The following is a 20,420-nucleotide window of genomic DNA, read 5'->3' on the forward strand; positions in this document are numbered from 1 at the left end:
GTCTTCAATCCAAAGGCTGGTTTGATGCAGCTCTCCAACCTACTCTATCCTAAGCAAGCCTCTTCATCTCCGAGTAGCTACTGCAACCTACATCCTTCTGAATGTAAATAGAGATACAAAATTGTGAAAACTTTTATCCTGTACAAATTAGATTTAAGAGAGTAATGCAGCTTGTTAATATAGGGATTAGGCGTCTACCTCTTTCGTCTTCACAATATTTCTGTCGTTCGTTTCCCTGGTCAGCCTGTGTCTCTTCTTCCTTTCGGCTTGCAGTTTTGGACTCTCTTTCATAGTCTTTCTTCTCTCATTATGCTTATACATGTTGTTTCCACCTATTTCTGTACTCACTTAATTCTTTATTTTGCATTAAATCTTTTCTTGTGCAGCCCATCACCCTCCATATGGGCCCCATATCTGCTGCTTGCATTTTTCTGTCTTCCTTCGCTTTATTTATCCAACTCTCACTTCCACGCAACGTTGATGGTATCGCCATACTTTCATACAGATTAATTTCTGTATTTTTTCGGTTTTTTTGTCCTCTTTATCGTTCCATTTTTTATTCATTTTGTCAACACACTGATAATTTTAGATTTTTTAATCACCTGTTCAGTTATTTTGTTGTTCATTTCTAGTTTCGACCACAGTGGGTGTTTACTTTGAAAGGTCACAACTCTAATCTTATGTAATGAAATTTTAAAATCATGTTATGTACATATTTTGTTTGATTGATATATTGCTATTTGGAAGTCACCTTCACTTGTTTGTACTCTTTATCATCTGCAATTGGACTTACATGAGTATGTTTACGTAGTTTAATTCCAGGATAACCACCTGAATTCTGATTTTTAAGAAGATAGTCAGATGTTAAAAAGAGTGGATGAAAGAGAACACCTTTGTATCATTCCCTAATTAATTTTTGTCTTACACGTCCTTTCCTCCCCTGTATTTATAATATTTTTATTCCAAGATATAAGCTTTTGATAACCCTTGCATGGTGAGTAGCTACTGTCTCATTATTGCTATCAACACTATCGAAAGTTTGTTCTAAATTTAGAGAGGCAGTATGAGTTTCAAGATTAAGTTCTCTTTGTTTTCTATGAATCCTTTTGTTGTAGAATTACTGACACAACACGAACGTTCTTTTCTAAATCGAATTTGATCTCATTGAAGAAGTGCCTCAGCTGGAGCTGTTATTCTGTTGTTCAAGATTTTTTGAGTAGACCTTGTTAGCAAAGTGCATTGTGCCGGAATTGCCGCCTGCGAGTGTCCACGTATCTAGCCCTGATGACACTTTCAGACGTCACTCCAACCCCGACGCGAGGAAATCGAAAAAAAAATATAGATGCGATAAACTGGTAATAAGTCATGGAGAGGCGCCGTAGATCTCAGTTTAACCTCTCTGAAGATAAAATTTCTTTGAAACACTGTAGGAGCAATTCCGAAAACAATCAGCACTCGTGTACCTGATCGAATTGGTAAATAAGCTTTCCATTATAATATCACGATCCCACGGATCTTTTTGAGTTAAGCTCATAAATAATTATAGAGATCATCAACACATCACAAACAAATATATCGTACAAATTACTATTAACGAAAATTTGACTTGACAGTCGTATGCTACCGCGTAAAACTGACATCTCGTAACTCGTTACTCAGATAATAACAACGTTGCACTTTGTCTTAAATTATTTCAGTTAATTAATCCCAACTCTTAGTTACAGCAGTTACGCATTCCAAAATGTATAAAAGATTCTGCGTTTAACTATTGTTATAGAGCAGTTGACGTCTCAGTCCAAATATGTATTTTTTACAATGGAAACACATCTGCATCTACAAGGGTACTCTGTAAATGACGTTTAAGTGCCTGGCAGAGGGTTCATCGAACCACCTTCACAGTTCTCTATTATTCCAATCTCGCACAGCACGCGGAAAGATCCTATATCTTTCCGTGCGAGCTCTCATTTCCCTCATTTTATTATGGTGATCGTTTCTCCTATGTAGGTTGGCGTCAACAAAGTATTTTCGCATTCGGAGGAGAAAGTGATTGAAATTTCGTGAGAAGATTCCGCCGCAACGAAAAACGCATTTGTTTTGATGATGTCCACCCCATATCCTGTATCATTCCAGTGACAGTCTATCCTCTATTTCGCTATAATACAAAACGTGCTGCCCTTCTTTGAACTTTTTCGATGTACTCCGTAAATTCTGTCTGGTAATGATCCCAAACCGCGCAGCAGTATTCTAAAAGAGGACGGTCATGTGTCGTGTAGTAGGTAGTCTCTTTAGTAGATCTGTTACATATTCAGTCTTTGGTTAGTCTTTCCATAACAATTTCTATGTGTTACTTCCAATTTGAATTGTTCGTAATTGTAATTCCTAGGCATTCCGTTGAATTTACGGCCTTCAGATTTGACTCATTCAACATTTCGTTGAATTTACGGCCTTCACATTTGACTTGTTTATCGCGTAACCGATGTTTAACGGATTCCTCTTAGCAATAACGTGGATGGCCTCACACTTTTCGAAATGGGTCAACTGCCAATTTTCGCCCCATACAGATATCTTCTCTAAATCATTTTGCAATTTTTTTTTGTTCTTCTGAACGCTTTACTAGTCGATAACCGACAGCGTCACCTGCAAACAACCTAAGACGGCTGCTGATTGTCTCCCAAATCGTTTATGTAGATAAGAAAAACAAAGGGCCCATAACACTACCTTGGGTGTGGAGGTAAAAAAAGAAGGGAGGTGGCACTACAGACTGTACGTTGTTTTGATGCCAGATTGAGCGGGGCCTGCCGCCATTTTAAGTAGCCCAAAACACTAGCAGACTACTGTTTACGGTTGCATCTTGTTTATTATTTCTGTCACGTGGGCGTTACATGTTTTAAATACTACAAATTATAGAGCTTATATGAATAAAATAGTGTCAGGAAGGCAGTTTCGAACGTATTTCTGTTCTTGAGTGTGTATTTGCTCTAGTAATACAACACATTTGGCTTCGTTAACTTGTTTTGTGCTGCTATACTTCAAATAACCTGGAACAGAAGGAGGTGATGCGAAAAGCTTGCTTTCGTAATCTATTTAATTTCACTTTTACTGTATTGTAATCGATAGAAAATAAAACTGGAACTCCGAAACCAATGCTTGCTTGCTTACTGGTATCGGTACTGCTTCTTGTTTGTTACATTTTCGGCTTTCAACTCGTATGCAAAATATTTTTAGTGTTCACGTTCGCATGTTCTTTGCTAGCCAATAAGCGTGTGCAGTGAGGAAAGAAGGAAGCATGTTGTCGCATCATGTGCATGTCGAAAAAGTGAATGATTCTTGAAATGTCAAAGAAACAGAACTGCGTACAGCAATATCTGTATGGAGAATAGAGGTCTTGTATTATCAGATTGTCAGCGCATTAGTCTCACTGTAATTTACCCATCTTCTCAATTGGAAATCTTACTTATGATGAATCATTCAGTGTTTGGCCAATAGTAGCAACTCACAGGGTAAAAGAACGATATAATTTTTTAATCATCTTCCAGCATAATGGAATGCTATAAATATGATTAAGGGAATGTCCTCAAACGCGTTAGATCCGTTAAAATGGATATTTTGGTTTAACATGTCAGTGGGTAACTTTTTAGTAATGATAGCCTAAACTGTATAAGATGCAGACCTACCTTTCCAACTGTAGCCTGTTTGCTCCTTTTTCCGCAATATTTCTCGCCAACAACTCTGTCAGCTTTTCAGTCACTATATACTGGCATAATTTTTTGTTTATAAAATGCCTCCACGCTGATCGTTTATACGTTTTTGCGTTTTTTTATTAAAGACAGACAGATGTTAGTGTGTAATTCTTACCCATCTCCATTTACACGTTCAGTACTAGTTAATCTTCCGCGGAATAGGAGGAGTTAAGAAAGAGGAACGTTTTCAGTTTAGTTTCAAATTTTACTTGGCTGTGTGTCAGGCGTTTTATGTTGTTGTTGTATTCTTCAGTCCTAAGACTGGTTTGATGCACCTCTCCATGCTACTCTATCCTGTGCAAGCTTCTTCATCTCCCAGTACTTACTGCAACCTACATCCCTCTGAATCTGCTTAGTGTATTCATCTCTTGGTCTCCCTCTACGGTTTTTACCATCCACGCTGCCCTCCAATACTAAATTGGTGATCCCTTGATGCCTCAGAACATGTCCTACCAACCGATCCCTTCTTATAGTTAAGTTGTGCCACAAACTCCTTTTCTCCCCAATTCTGTTCAACACCTCCTCATTAGTTATGTGATCTACCCATCTAATCTTCAGCATTCTTTTGTAGCACCACATTTCAAAAGCTTCTATTCTCTTCTTGTCCAAACTATTTATCGTCCATGTTTCACTTCCATACATGGCTATACTCCATACAAATACTATCAGAAACGACTTCCTGACACTTAAATCTATACTGGATGTTAACAAATTTCTCTTCTTCAGAAACGCTTTCCTTGCCATTGCCAATCTACATTTTATATCCTCTACTTCGACCATCATCAGATATTTTGCTCCCCAAATAGCAAAACTCCTTTACTACTTTAAGTGTCTCATTTCCTAATCTAATTCCCGCAGCATCACCCGACTTAATCCGACTACATTCCATTATCCTCGTTTTGCTTTTGTTGATGTTTATCTTATATCCTTCTTGCAAGACACTATCCATTCCGTTCAACTGCTCTTCCAAATCCTTTGTTGTCTCTGACAGAAATACAATGTCATCAGCGAACCTCAAAGTTTTTATTTCTTCTCCATGTAAGAACTTGGAAGCAACAGAAGTTTACTAGTATCAAACACGCCTTAATCTGAGGAAGAAATTTATGAGAATGTACGTTTCTAACAAAGCATTGTATGGTAGAGAAATATGGGCTGTGGGGATAACGGAACAGATGGGAAACGGAGCGTTTGTGACGTGGTGTTGCACAAGAATGTTGAAAATCAGCTGGACTGATAAGATGAGAAATAAGTATGTTCTTCGCAGAGTCAAGTAAAAAAGGACCTTATGGAGAACAAGAAGAAGGGACAGGATGACAGGATATGACTTTAGGCATCAGGCAATACCATCCGTGGTACTTGAACTGTAGAGGCTTTAAACTGTAGGTGCAAGCAGAGATTTGAAATGGAATACAGCCAGTAAATAACTGAGGACGTAAGTTGGAAGTCATAAAAATATTTTAAAAAAACAAAAAAAGGAAAAAATATCCTCTGTGATGTTCTCCCGCTGACTAAACGAATTCTTGAGGATGCGCGCGGTTCTTTTGGTCTTCTTTGAATGTTTTCCGTCCTTTTCGTCAACCAAAGTTGGTTAAGTGTCACAAGACATCTCTTCCTTCACTGCTTGCTCAATATACAGATTGAATTACATCGGGGAGAGGCTACAACCCTGTCTCACTCCCTTCCCAACCACTGCTTCCCTTTTATGTCCCTCGACTCTTGTAACTGCCATCTGGTTTCTGTACAAATTGTAAATAGCCTTTCGCTCCCTATATTTTACCCCTGCCACCTTCAGAATTTGAAAGAGAGTATTCCAGTCAACATTGTCAAAAGCTTTCTCTAAGTCTACAAATGCTAGAAACGTAGGTTTGCCTTTCCTTAATCTAGCTTCTAAGATAAGTCGTAGGGTCAGTGTTGCCTCACGTGTTCCAATATTTCAATGGAATCCAAACTAATCTTCCCCGAGGTCGGCTTCTACCAGTTTTTCCATTTGTCTGTAAAGAATTCGCGTTAGTATTTTGCAGCTGTGACTTATTAAACTGAAAGTTCGGTAATTTTCACATCTGTCAACACCTGTTCTCTTTGGGATTGGAATTATTATATTCTTCTTGAAGTCTGAGGGTATTTCGCCTGTCTCATACATCTTGCACACCAGATGGTAGAGTTTTGTCAGGACTCGCTCTCCCAAGGCTGTCAGTAGTTCTAATGGAATATTGTCTACTCCTGGGGCCTTGTTTCGACTTAGGTCTTTCAGTGCTCTGTCAAACTCTTCACGCAGTATCGTATCTCCCATTTCATCTTCATCTACATCCTCTTGCATTTCCATAATATTGTCCTCAAGTACATCGCCCTTGTATAGACCCTCTGTATACTCCTTCCTCCTTTCTGCTTTCCCTTCTTTGCTTAGAACTGAGTTTCCATCTGAGCTCTTGATATTCATACAAGTGGTCCTCTTTTTCCAAAGGTCTCTTTAATTTTCCTGTAGGCAGTATCTATCTTACCCTTAGTGAGATAAACCTCTACATCCTTACATTTGTCCTCTAGCTATCCCTGCTTAGCCATTTTGCACTTCCTGTCGATCTCATTTTTGAGATGTTTGTATTCCTTTTTGCCTGCTTAATTTACTGCATTTTTATATTTTCTCCTTTCATCAATTAAATTCAATATTTCTTCTGTTACCCAAGGATTTTTACTAGCCCTCGTCTTTTTACCTACTTGATCCTCTGCTGCTGCACTACTTCATCCCTCAAAGCTACCCATCCTTCTACTGTATTTTTTTCCCCATTCCTGTCAATTGTTCCCTTATGCTCTCCTGAAAATCTGTACAACCTCTAATTTAGTCAATTTATCCAGGTCCCATCTCCTTAAATTCCCACATTTTTGCAGTTTCTTCAGTTTTAATCTACAGTTCATAACCAATAGATTGTGGTCAGAGTCCACATCTGCCCCTGGAAATGTCTTACAATTTAAAACCTGGTTCCTTAATCTCTGTCTTACCATTATATAATCTATCTGAAATCTTCTAGTGTCTCCAGGCCTCTTCCACGTATACAACCTTCTTTCATGATTCTTAAAGCAAGTGTTAGCTATGATTAAGCTATGTTCTGTGCAAAATTCTACCAGGCAGCTTCCTCTTTCAATCCCTACCCCCAATACATATTTAACTACTGCGTTTCCTTCTCTCCCTTTTCTTATTGCCGAATTCCAGTCACCCATGACTATTAAATTTTCGTCTCGTTTCACTATCTGAATAATTTCTTTTATCTCATCATACATTTCTTCAATTTCTTCGTCATCTGAAGAGCTAGTTGGCATATAAACTTGTGCTACTGTAGTAGGCGTGGGCTTCGTTTCTATCTTGGCCACAATAATGCGTTCACTATGCTGTTTGGAGTACCTTACCGGCACTCCTTGTTTTATTCATTATTAAACCTACTCCTGCATTACCCCTATTTGATTTTGTATTTATAATCCTGTATTCACCTGACCAAAAGTCTTGTTTCTCCTGCCACCGAACTTCACTAATTCCCACTATATCTAACTTTAATCTATCCATTTCCCTTTTTAAATTTTATAACCTACCTGCCCGATTAAAGGATCTGACATTCCACGCTCCGATCCGTAGAACGCCAGTTTTCTTTCTCCTGATAACGACGTCCTCTTGAGTAGTCCCCGCACGGAGGCGTTTCATGTAAGTGGGAAAGTGGTCAAAACTTTTGGTTGCAGCATTGTGACGCCATGCTTATATACAATTTTAATGTGGCGTGATGAATGTAATTTTTTTCATTTGGCATTGTAACCATGTACATATTGTTCCTGTTGAGGTGCAGTATATTATTTACAACAAACTTCAAGAGGGAATACCTATAATGTGAAACAGATAGATTGCTAATGACACGCCGAGTACAAGACAGGCACGAAGAAAAAGCGTTCACATAAATTTTCAGCCAAAGCCGTTATCAGAAAGGAAGCACAACACACGTACTCATTCATACAATAATACACACGAAATCACGCACACGTGACCGCTGTCTCCGGCTGTTATAGCCAGAATCTTATTTAAAAGGGGAAGGAAATGTGAACATTAATGATAATTATTGGCTAGCACCAGATGCGTCCCCGACAATCAGCGCGATTACGTAGCTGTGTATTGTGCGGGGACGTCACCATTGATACAATGTGGCTCGGATGCCGGAGCGTTTGCGATTTGGAAGGCAATGAAAAACATAGAAAAGAAGAGAAAAAATGGACACTGAGTAAAGTAAGGCAAATCTAAAGTCAAACGACTGAAATAAAGCCACTACAATAAAAATAAACAGTGCAATGATAATTCATGTATACAAAAGAAAATATTGCTTGAATTGCTCCAATTACAAATGAAATGCGAGTCCTTTTAACTTTAGATTACGATCGGTTCGATTCGTTCACCCGTGGACAACGCCATGCTGGCATTTTTCATGAGACAACTACACAATCAACTATCATGAGACAAACACACAGTCAAAGCACCCCTCACGGTCGAAACTGGGCACGGGTACGTCAGAGTGACGTCACGGGGATGTGTCACCGTGGTGAACTGTGAAGGTATGAATGCGGTGAACCTAATGTTTTGGGCTAGTTAAAATGGCGGACATCGGCTTCAAGTTTTAGACGTAAAGACGCCCTTTTTTTTTTTACCTCCGTGGAAATAAACGACAGTTATTTACATCCCCTGAGTAGCGATACCTCTGCTAATAAAGGTTAAATATAGTCTCTTTTACTAAATCAGAATCCTTTCGTAAGTAAATCTTGCGCTTTGGTTTACCTCTAGAAAACAGTAAACATTGTGACGTTAAACTTTGATAAAGTACTGCTCTGCTTTCATTTTATGTACTCGGCATTCATTTATTTATATTATATCGCTGACTTGAGCGTGCTTGCTCTACTTGTTATAAGTCAGATCACTAAGCTTTCAAGCTTTACTTTATTTTTTTTTATTTTCACTTTTCAGAGTTCAAAACTAGATTATTCTCTTTCACTTTCTTGAGAATATTGGGTAAAATGAAAATATAAAATGATAATACGGGGACTTGATTTTAATTTTAACGAACCTTTAAAATAGATCTTTCCATAGGCAAACGTTCATGTGAGCAAGTGACCACAAATCTAATCCCCACACTGAACGATGTAAAAAAAGAAGAATAAAAAAAAAAAAACGCAACGTAAAACCTACGAACCACCACCACTTTCAAGCTCAAATTAAAATCAGATTTTCACAATCTCAGCCACTTCTGATGCTAGCTGCTCGCGTACCCACGACAAATCTAATAGAATGTCACTCGTCTCGTACTTCTAGAATAATGGTAGCAGTTGGGTTTTCCGTCTTCAAATGGTTCAGCTAGAGCAAGGGAATTTCTATAACTGCGTCATGAACAATGAGTACGGGCTAAATTCACCGGTAATCACATTTCACTTTCGGTCCTTTTTTTCCTGTACTTCATCCTCCGAAAAACTCGAGAACGATGCTCGATTATTAAATACTCCACATTATACAACAAGTTACTACCTTGTAGTGACACCATCCTCCACAAATCTACACAAATAGCTAACACTCAACTACATTAGAGTGTGGTTATCCCTTAATCTCCTAACTACATACAACACCAAAATCCTCTGGTGTGTGAAACAAACTGGCAACAAAACTGGTCCTCGTCAGACACAATTTCTGACAGTGAAACCTTCTTTTACGGTCATACCTACGACATGGGAATGCTGGTCTTCAGATTAACACAGCGGTCCAACAACGCTACACTAAGATCTTCACTCAAGATGGCTTGACCACAGGATAAGTACAAACTAAAATTACGAGGAACTACTTTCGAACAGGATTTATCAAACAGTTCCACTGATTGTGCCCTAGTGTCGTTACTGGATTGGTTGGTTTAAAGGTGGGAGAAAGAACCAAACTATGAGGTCATCGGTCCCTCGTTCCTAATAAAACAATGCCACAAGTGTGAGAATAAAACGGACGAAACATATAAACCAAAATGGAGAGAAAGGAAAAGCCACAAGAACGAAGGGAAGGCAACTAACACTAAAAGGCACAAAAGAGGACAAGAAAACAACAGAGAGACGCTAGAAACAGAAGAGAATGAAACAGGAAAGCAGATTACAGTGGCTGGCCAACCACGAAAATAAAAAGTGAAAGCCAGCCACTCTGCAACACATTAAAACCTCCACCCTAGAAGCACTGGGGTGGAGGACACAGAGGGACAAAGGACATGCGCTAAAACCCACTCTCACGGATAAAACGTAAAACTGAAGCTGCTGCGGAGGCATTGTCACCCAACACCGAAGGCAGGATGCTGGGAAAGTAGAAAGTCTGCCGCAGAGCGGCTAAAAGTGAGCAACCAAGCAAGAGGTGGACGACTGTCATTTGGGAGCCACAGCGACACTGAGGTGGGTCCTCGCGACGGAGTAGGTAACCATACGTTTGCCACGTATGGCCAATGCGGAGCCGGCAGAGGACAACTGATTCCCTGCGAGAGGCCTGCATGGAAGACTTCCACACATTCATAGTCTCCTTAATGACACGCAGTTTGTTGTGCTTGCTGTTATGCCATTCCGTCTCCCAAAGCCGGAAAACTCTGCGGTGTTAGACGAACGCAGGTGCCCTTCGGAGATGCCTATCTCCAGAAGAGGTTTCCGCATTGCCTGTTTGGCCAGCCTGGCGGCAAGTTCGTTGCCGGGGATTCCGTCGTGTCCTGGGGTCCACACAAAGACCACGGAACGGCGGGACTTTTCCAGGGCATAGATGGAGTCCTGGACGTTACTGGATTATCTTGCATTTAAAAATGTAAATCCACTCGTTACAAGCTGCCGAAACCTTTCAGTCAAATCTCAATGAAATTTTCAACTGTCTTAATAATCGATACCGATTTCTCCTAGCAAAGTATCGATAGTGACACGCATGAATGTGGCTCGACCCACATGCAGTAACACAACAGTTGAGTTACCGGCTCAAGCTCACGTACTCTTCGGCTCCTCGGTAGCGACTAACTGCTTCTTTCCACAAAACTATAGCTGAACCATAAATCTAGACGAACGTGGGGCGCTACCATTATTCCTGAACAATCAATATTTAATTTCTTGTGGCTGTCGTTTCGTTGTATAGCGGACAGTTCGCCCAGGGTGATATCGGGCGCACGTTGCTGCTGTCAGCCACCGCCGCGTAAGTGATCTTTGCCGCTTCTGGGTGAACACTTGTACAGATGGTTACAATACTAGTTTTTCTAGAACACATACTCACACAAACAGATTTTAGTTGCAAGAAACAAAGCATTTTTGCACTCTTCATCTGCTTTGCGACATTTTGCTGCTGTCGTAATAGATTGAAACGACCACGTTATTTACATAACGACACGAAAATGTTCAAAATTAATTTTGACACATTACAAGTGTCCTACAGGCTTCTGTTACCCTATTTGAGTAGATATGCTATGCAGTTGGGATTTCACACCTTTACCAGCACCTTTTGATAAGATATAGGGAACTGAGATGGAAGGAAATTCCTGCATATTTGATTAACTCTGTAGTTTTCCATCTACTCCTATAGATTTACTATTTTCTGAGCGTGTTTCGCATTTCGTCGGTTGTTGGACTGTCAGTACGTACAAATTCCTTTTCCTCCTCACAACACACATCATTACCAACATTATTATGTTTGCTCCATAACTCTTGATAATCCCTTCCCATTCATCTTCTCTAATTGCAATTGGTTTTACTACACATTTTTCTAAGTGGTTTACGTTTATCATTACCTTATATGCTGAAGTTCGTCTTCCACGTATATTGCGCTAGATGTGGGAGACAAACCAGCCCCAAGATTTTGAAGCGTCTTTCGTGTACTTTATCTGCCATTATTTAACTTTTCTTCTTTTTCTGATTTGTTTTTCTACAGAACCTCTTTTATACATTTTATTTCTCTTTTGTAGGTGCTTATAATTCTTTATTTCATGTTCTTAACTTTCACTGGATTTCTACCGTCTTTGTTTTCCCCGCTTGTTTTGCTGCAGCTCCTATACAGTTTATTACATTGCGCAGCTCTTCATCAATGTCATAGTCATTTTTTCTAGGTGTTGATCTGATTTATTTTCGTGTAGTGTCCTCATGCTATGATCTAGGAGAAGGTGTGTGTTATATATTTATTAAGCTGTTAGTTTGTTTATATCATGTTTTACCCATATAGCTGTTAATATAACTGCACACAAGTAAATAGTGGTCTTAACATAGGGCAGGTGCTCTGTCAACACGCGTTTCTTCAACAAGATTTTTCATTTCTTCTTTTGTGAGTATGTAATCTATGAGTGACCACAACCCTCTTGCGTTTCATGTTGTTTTATGGATATCTTTTTTCCAGAAGAGAGTATCAGTAAATATATAACTGTAAATATCTAGTTGCAAATACCACATAAGCCAAAACTACAGCGATAAACATTCAGAGGGGTGTGTGAAACAAAACAGGAAAAAATGTCTAGAAATATGGGCTCTAAATTGAGTACCTTAAGAGCTGTGAGCACTTGATTTTCTTCGCTGCTGTGAGACACATTTTATCTACTGAAAGCTCTTTGCTTCCCGTATTTTGAGCGGTGATAGTATGGACCAACACAAGAAAAAAAGTCCAGTAAACATGGTTTCTAAAGTGTGTAACTTAAAAGGCACTAGCACTTGTTCATCTTGGCAAATGTGGAACACATCTCTTCTGCTGAACAAGGGGTCATAAGTCTTATGGTATTCATTCTAGAGCCCATATTTACTGGGCTGTTTTGCTTGTTTCGGTCCATACTGGCTCCTCCCGAAACGTGGAAAGCAAATAGCTTGCAGTAGAAGAGATGTGTCTCACAGTGTCGAAGATAAACAAGTGGTCGTAGCTTTTGAAATATGCCATGTTTACTAGACTTTTTGCCTTGTTTTGCTCCATACCACCACCTACTAAAGTTCGTCGGTGGATTTCTTGTATATGCTTGTAATCCTATGTCTGTATCTTTTTATAAGTAACATAATCCCACTGTTTCGTGGGACTGACTCGTTGCAAATTTTTTTTAAAAAAATGGGAGAGCTTCACAGTCTAGGTAATGTGGACTGCGATTATTATTGTTATTGACAATCAATGCCACTCCTCAGAAAGTTAGAAATAATTAAAATCTCTGTACGCATCCGCTACAGGGGCACTCATAAAGCAGCGGATTATAGAACGCTTCTTTCGACGTAAACATACTCACCAAAATCAACGCTTTTTTCAACTTTATAATGAATTAATTATTCATGGACTGGCCACGACATACTACCCCTGCATCCAATAAGAGAATGACTTATACCTCTTAGCTAGTTGTTTACTGGACAGGTACCACAGCAACAACCAATTTAGATGAGCCTGCTCACGCCTTCTGATACACAGATTATAGTCTCATCGCTCTTCAGAAACAGGTACCAACTATCACTGTCAACTGCGTCCTTTAATGTACACTACTGACCATTAAAATTGCTACACCAAGAAGAAATTCAGATGATAAACTGGTATTCATTGCACAAATATATTATACTAGAACTGACATGTGATTACATTTTCACGCAATTTGGGTGCATAGATCCTGAGAAATCAATACCCAGAACAACCTCCTCTGGCAGTAATAACGGCCTTGATACGCCTGGGCATTGAGTCAAACAGAGCTTGGTTCAAATGGTTCAAATGGCTCTGAGCACTATGGGACTCAACTGCTGAGGTCATTAGTCCCCTAGAACTTAGAACTAGTTAAACCTAACTAACCTAAGGACATCACAAACATCCATGCCCGAGGCAGGATTCGAACCTGCGACCGTAGCGGTCTTGCGGTTCCAGACTGCAGCGCCTTTAACCGCACGGCCACTTCAGCCGGCAAACAGAGCTTGGATGGCGTGTACAGGTACAGCTGCCCATGCAGCTTCAACACGATACTACAGTTCATCAAGAGCAGTGACTGGCATATTGTGACGAGCCAGTTGCTCGGCCACAATTGACCAGACGTACAGGACCTGCAACATGCGGTCGTGCATTATCCTGCTGAAATGTAGGGTTTCGCAGGGGTCGAATGAAGGGTACAGCCACGGGTCGTAACACATCTGAAATTTAACGTCCACTGTTCAAAGTGCCGTCAATGCGAACAAGAGGCGATCGAGACGTGTAACCAATGGCACCCCATACCATCACACCGGGTGATACGCCAGTATGGCGATGACGAATACACGCTTCCAATGTGCGTTCACCACGATGTCGCCAAACACGGATGCGACCATCATGAAGCTGTAAACAGAACCTGGTGTCATCCGAAAAATTGACGTTTTTGCCAGGTTCATCGTTGAGTACACCATCGCAGGCACTCCTGTCTGTGATGCAGCGACAAGGGTAACCGCAGCCATGGTCTCCGAGCAGATAGTCCATGCTGCTGCAAACTTCGTTGAACTGTTCGTGCAGATGGCTGTTGTCTTGCAAACGTCCCCATCTGTTGACTCAGGGATCGAGACGTGGCTGCACGATCCGTTACAGCCATGCGGATAAGATGCCTGTCATCTCGACTGTTAGTGATACAAGGCCGTTGGGATCCAGCACGGCGTTCCGTATTACCCTCCTGAACCCACTGATTGTATATTCTGCTAACAGTCATTGGATCTCGACCAACGCGAGCAAGAATGTCGCGATACGATAAACCGCAATCGCGATAGCCTACAACCAGACCTTTATCAAAGTCGGAAACGTGATGGTACGCATTTCTCCTCCTTACACGAGGCATCACGACACCGTTTCACCAGGCAACGCCGGTCAACTGCTGTTTGTGTATGAGAAATCGGTTGGAAACTTTCCTCATGTCAGCACGTTGTAGGTGTCGGCACCCGCGCCAACATTGTGTGAATGCTCTGAAAAGCTAATCATTTGCATATCACAACATCTCCTTCTTGTCTGTTAAATTTCGCGTCTGTATCACGTCATCTTCGTGGTGTATCATTTTAATGGCCAGTAGTGTAACTTTTGTACTTCTATACAATGAGTGTTTTGGTTCTTTGTGTGACTTGTTTATTTGGAGCAATGGCGGAAGTGCGCTGAGAGGTGATACAGCATTTATTTTGCAACAAAACGAATTCATTAGTCCACGTTACCATGGAACGTGTGACGTTTTTACACTGCCGTAAAAAAGTCCCAGCAAAAAGAAATAGCTACTGCAGGGTAATGAAATATCGGGAATACTTTTGTCTATGTGATTAACGTTGCAAGATCTGAGGCTAATGTTGGGCGAGATAAGCCACTGAAAGTGTGAGATACTGTTACTTCAATAAGCGGTGTTACCGCCACGGTGAGGAATGCAATCATGCAAACGTGCATGTATTGTGTCGTACAGGTGCCGAATGTCAGTTCGTGTAATGGAGTTGGTCACTCAGTACAGGGACGGTTAATGCTGGTTCCGGATGACGTTGTGGTAGTCCGATGAGGTCCCATACGTGCTCCATTGGAGACAGGTCTGGTGATCGAGCAGGCCAAAGCAACATGTCGACACGCAATAGAGCATGTTGGGCTACAACAGCTATGTGTGTATGCGAGCGTTAACCTGTTGGAAAATACCCCCTGGCTTGCTCTTCCGTCTGTTTGTGAATGGCAGTAGAAACAGGCCGAATCGCCAGATAGACGTACAAATTTGCAGTAGGGAGCCATGAGAACGGTTCTGCTGTCTTGCAAAATTGCACCCCAGCCCATAACTCCAGCTATAAGTCCAGTGTGTCTTGCGTGCAGACGGATTGGTTGGAGGCCTTCGACTGTCCTCCTTTTAACCAACACACGCCCATCATTGGCACCGTGGCAGAAACAGGAACACACCTCCAGCCTATCATCCAATGAGCTCCCGTGTGACACCACAGAAGTCTCAAAGGCGGTGGTTTGAGAGACGTGGAAAGAACACCATAGGACATCTGGCTCGGAGCTGTCCTTGAAGTAACAGATTGGTGTCAGGTCGTTGGTGCAGTGTGGTGCTAAGTGTTGGTCAAGTATCTGTTGCATATGTAGTACGATGCGGCAGAGCAGCACACCGAACACTAGGATCTTCCCTCTCGGTAGTACGGCGGCCGTCTAGAGCCCAGTCTTCTTGCAACGGTACCTTCCCGTAACCACCGCTACCGGCAATCACGTGCAGTGTCTCCATTCCTGCCAAGTCATTCTGCAATATCGCGAAGGGGCACACAGTTTATCTAAGCGCTATTACCTCGTTCAAAGTAGCTATTGATAACGGCATCGTTGTCGCCTTAAAAGCGTTCTTGACTGACTTAAACACACCGTGTCCAATCTCGAAGATAACTAACGCTCACAATTACTATGGGGCGTATGCAAAGCAAACCTGGTTTGCATCCTCATAGCGGAGCTGCTAGCGCCACTCTTATGCCACACGCGAATTTGGATAGATGTCATCTTAAAGATGTAGAAACATACGTACCAACTTTCGTTTATCTCGCACTACTCCTGTTGGGTTTCTTTTTTTCATTTGTCTAGTAGGGGACTTTCAGCCTGTTGCTACCATAGCCGTACAGTGCGTACCGGTAACTAGAAACCTAAGTTACCACCCTCCTCCCCTTTCGACTGTGCTTGACTGTCAAGCTGTTGTTCGGATCCATGTACACAAACAACTAATCGGACATTGGGGCAAGCTGCATCGCAGCGCCACCACGTAAAACATGATCAGTTGACGAATAGTCGTTAAAGAACTTCGACGAACAGTCGTTGAATAAACTCACGAGACGAAATATTAGTCATCGTCTTAGTAGAACTCAGTGGTTGCTTTAGAGCGCTGCAGACGATGATGTTGAGTTGGTACCAGGCAGTCACGTGAATCTCCATCGCTGGCGTAACCCGTGACAGTGGGTCATTATGACATCACCACAGTAGGGCGAGTCGACGTGGAGACGTGATAGGACAACAGAATGGAGCAATGTAATCGGGTGTGGCGTGAATCAGCGCGGTTTAGGTCGCCTTGCACGGTTCACGCGGCTCTCCCCGTCGGAGTTTCGAGTCCTCCCTCGTGCAGGGGTGTGTGTGTGTTGTCTTTAGCGTAAGTTAGTTTAAGTTGGATTAAGTAGTTTGGTCCCATATGTACTTACGCCACATACCATCTACCAGGTTCCAAGCGAACATTGCGAAGGGAAATGCATTCAGTGAACGTTTGAAGTCGAGTACCTCGCGAATCGCTCACTGCAGCACGTACATCTGTACGTATTCAGTGAACAAAGGAACACAGAAACTGGACAGTAGCTGATCGGAAACGTGTAAAGCCATAGCCTAGCAGCGATATTTTCTGTTTTCATCTACATCTACATCTACATTGATACTCCGCAAGCCACCCAACGGTGTGTGGCGGAGGGCACTTTACGTGCCACTGTCATTACCTCCCTTTCCTGTTCCAGTCGCGTATGGTTCGCGGGAAGAACGACTGTCTGAAAGCCTCCGTGCGCGCTCTAATCTCTCTAATTTTACATTCGTGATCTCCTCGGGAAGTATAAGTAGGGGGAAGCAATATATTCGATACCTCATCCAGAAACGCACCCTCTCGAAACCTGGCGAGCAAGCTACACCGCGATGCAGAGCGCCTCTCTTGCAGAGTCTGCCACTTGAGTTTATTAAACATCTCCGTAACGCTATCACGGTTACCAAATAACCCAGTGACGAAACGCGCCGCTCTTCTTTGGATCTTCTCTATCTCCTCCGTCAACCCGACCTGGTACGGATCCCACACTGATGAGCAATACTCAAGTATAGGTCGAACGAGTGTTTTGTAAGCCACCTCCTTTGTTGATGGACTACATTTTCTAAGCACTCTCCCAATGAATCTCAACCTGGTACCCGCCTTACCAACAATTAGTTTTATATGATCATTCCACTTCAAATCGTTCCGTACGCATACTCCCAGATATTTTACAGAAGTAACTGCTACCAGTGTTTGTTCCGCTATCATATAATCATACAATAAAGGATCCTTCTTTCTATGTATTCGCAATACATTACATTTGTCTATGTTAAGGGTCAGTTGCCACTCCCTGCACCAAGTGCCTATCCGCTGCAGATCTTCCTGTATTTCGCTACAATTTTCTAATGCAGCAACTTCTCTGTATACTACAGCATCATCCGCGAAAAGCCGCATGGAACTTCCGACACTATCTACTAAGTCATTTATATATATTGTGAAAAGCAATGGTCCCATAACACTCCCCTGTGGCACGCCAGAGGTTACTTTAACGTCTGTAGACGTCTCTCCATTGATAACAACATGCTGTGTTCTGTTTGCCAAAAACTCCTCAATCCAGCCACACAGCTGGTCTGATATTCCGTAGGCTCTTACTTTGCTTATCAGGCGACAGTGCGGAACTGTATCGAACGCCTTCCGGAAGTCAAGAAAAATAGCATCTACCTGGGAGCCTGTATCTAATATTTTCTGGGTCTCATGAACAAATAAGGCGAGTTGGGTCTCACACGATCGCTGTTTCCGGAATCCATGTTGATTCCTACATAGTAGATTCTGGGTTTCCAGAAATGACATGATACGCGAGCAAAAAACATGTTCTAAAATTCTACAAGAGATCGACGTAAGAGATATAGGTCTATAGTTTTGCGCATCTGCTCGACGACCCTTCTTGAAGACTGGGACTATCTGTGCTCTTTTCCAATCATTTGGAACCCTCCGTTCCTCTAGAGACTTGCGGTACACGGCTGTTAGAAGGGGGGCAAGTTCTTTCGCGTACTCTGTGTAGAATCGAATTGGTATCCCGTCAGGTCCAGTGGACTTTCTTCTATTGAGTGATTCCAGTTGCTTTTCTATTCCTTGGACACTTATTTCGATGTCAGCCATTTTTTCGTTTGTGCGAGGATTTAGAGAAGGAACTGCAGTGCGGTCTTCCTCTGTGAAACAGCTTTGGAAAAAGGTGTTTAGTATTTCAGCTTTACGCGTGTCATCCTCTGTTTCAATGCCATCATCATCCCGTAGTGTCTGGATATGCTGTTTCGAGCCACTTACTGATTTAACGTAAGACCAGAACTTCCTAGGATTTTCTGTCAAGTCGGTACATAGAATTTTACTTTCGAATTCAATGAACGCTTCACGCATAGCCCTCCTTACGCTAACTTTGACATCGTTTAGCTTCTGTTTGTCTGAGAGGTTTTGGCTGCGTTTAAACTTGGAGTGGAGCTCTCTTTGCTTTCGCAGTAGTTTCCTAACTTTGTTGTTGTACCACGGTGGGTTTTTCCCGTCCCTCACAGTTTTACTCGGCACGTACCTGTCTAAACGCATTTTACGATTGCCTTCAACTTTTTCCATAAACACTCACCATTGTCAGTGTCGGAACAGAAATTTTCGTTTTGATCTGTTAGGTAGTCTGAAATCTGCCTTCTATTACTCTTGCTAAACAGATAAACCTTCCTCCCTTTTTTTATATTCCTATTAACTTCCATATTCAGGGATGCTGCAACGGCCTTATGATCACTGATTCCCTGTTCTGTACATACAGATTCGAAAAGTTCGGGTCTGTTTGTTATCAGTAGGTCCAATATGTTATCTCCACGAGTCGGTTCTCTGTTTAATTGTTCGAGGTAATTTTCGGATAGTGCACTCAGTATAATGTCACTCGATGCTCTGTCCCTACCACCCGTCCTAAACATCTGAGTGTCCCAGTCTATATCTGGTAAATTGAAATCTCCACCTAAGACTATAACATGCTGAGAAAATTTATGTGAAATGTATTCCAAATTTTCTCTCAGTTGTTCTGCCACTAATGCTGCTGAGTCGGGAGGTCGGTAAAAGGAGCCAATTATTAACCTAGTTCGGTTGTTTAGTGTAACCTCCACCCATAATAATTCACAGAAACTATCCACTTCTACTTCACTACAGGATAAACTACTACTAACAGCGATGAACACTCCACCACCGGTTGCATGCAATCTATCCTTTCTAAACATCGTCTGTACCTTTGTAAAAATTTCGGCAGAATTTATCTCTGGCTTAAGCCAGCTTTCTGTACCTATAACGATTTCAGCTTTGGTGCTTTCTATCAGCGCTTGAAGTTCCGGTACTTTACCAACGCAGCTTCGACAGTTGACAATTACAATACCGATTGCTGCTTGGTCCCCGCATGTCCTGACTTTGCCCCGCACCCGTTGAGGCTGTTGCCCTTTCTGTACTTGCCCAAGGCCATCTAACCTAAAAAACCGCCCAGCCCACGCCACACAACCCCTGCTACCCGTGTAGCCGCTTGTTGCGTGTAGTGGACTCCTGACCTATCCAGCGGAACCCGAAACCCCACCACCCTATGGCGCAAGTCGAGGAATTTGCAGCCCACACGGTCGCAGAACCGTCTCAGCCTCTGATTCAGACCCTCCACTCGGCTCTGTACCAAAGGTCCGCAGTCAGTCCTGTCGACGATGCTGCAGATGGTGAGCTCTGCTTTCATCCCGCTAGCGAGACTGGCAGTCTTCACCAAATCAGATAGCCGCCGGAAGCCAGAGAGGATTTCCTCCGATCCATAGCGACACACATCATTGGTGCCGACATGAGCGACCACCTGCAGATGGGTGCACCCTGTACCCTTCATGGCATCCGGAAGGACCCTTTCCACATCTGGAATGACTCCCCCCGGTATGCACAC

At 42.1% G+C, this 20,420-nt stretch overlaps 1 protein-coding gene across 1 annotated transcript in view; it reads left to right on the top strand.

The window, feature by feature from the left end:
* LOC124605566 (juvenile hormone esterase-like) overlaps nt 1-20,420 on the top strand; it is a 128,883-nt gene that overhangs the window by 84,982 nt on the left and 23,481 nt on the right. The gene's annotated exons all lie outside the window — the stretch shown is intronic.

The sequence above is a fragment of the Schistocerca americana genome, chromosome 3 (genome assembly GCF_021461395.2).
Source record: "Schistocerca americana isolate TAMUIC-IGC-003095 chromosome 3, iqSchAmer2.1, whole genome shotgun sequence".
Lineage (NCBI taxonomy): Eukaryota > Metazoa > Arthropoda > Insecta > Orthoptera > Acrididae > Schistocerca > Schistocerca americana.